General features: G+C 33.3%; 1 pseudogene; it reads left to right on the forward strand.

The window, feature by feature from the left end:
* The window catches only part of LOC119592399, an 8,182-nt pseudogene that overhangs the window by 4,353 nt on the left and 3,358 nt on the right, over window positions 1-471 (forward strand).

Below are 471 nucleotides of genomic sequence, written 5' to 3' on the forward strand. Positions count from 1 at the left end.
CGATGACTTCTCAGTGAAGTATGCCAAACATCCATTGGCTGCTGTGCAGTTCGAGTGTCGTTTACATAGTTGGTAAACTGAACACGAACCTTGGAAAAGTGATAAGCATATTGCAGATTGAGGGTGTTGCAATCACTCCATAGCATTAAAAGAGTGAAAAATAATGAAATAAGCAGAACTAAAAAGTGGAAACTAGAGGAATGGGGAAAAGCTGAGACAAAGTCCTCTCTGTTTTTAAATTTTATTTAGGATCAATAACTAAAGAGCTTAAAATCTTCTAGAACTTAAAAAATTTTCTCAAAAGCTTAAGAATTTTCTCAAAAGCTCAAAATCTTCTCAAAGGCTTAAGAAATCTTCTCAAAAGTTTAAGAAATCTTCCAAAAAGTCATATTTTGAGAATTTGCTTCTTGCTAATTAGAGCATAGCGGCATTTCTGAAAACCCAAAAACAACTAAGCTTTGTAATATTTTG

Source organism: Penaeus monodon, chromosome 30 (genome assembly GCF_015228065.2).
Source record: "Penaeus monodon isolate SGIC_2016 chromosome 30, NSTDA_Pmon_1, whole genome shotgun sequence".
Lineage (NCBI taxonomy): Eukaryota > Metazoa > Arthropoda > Malacostraca > Decapoda > Penaeidae > Penaeus > Penaeus monodon.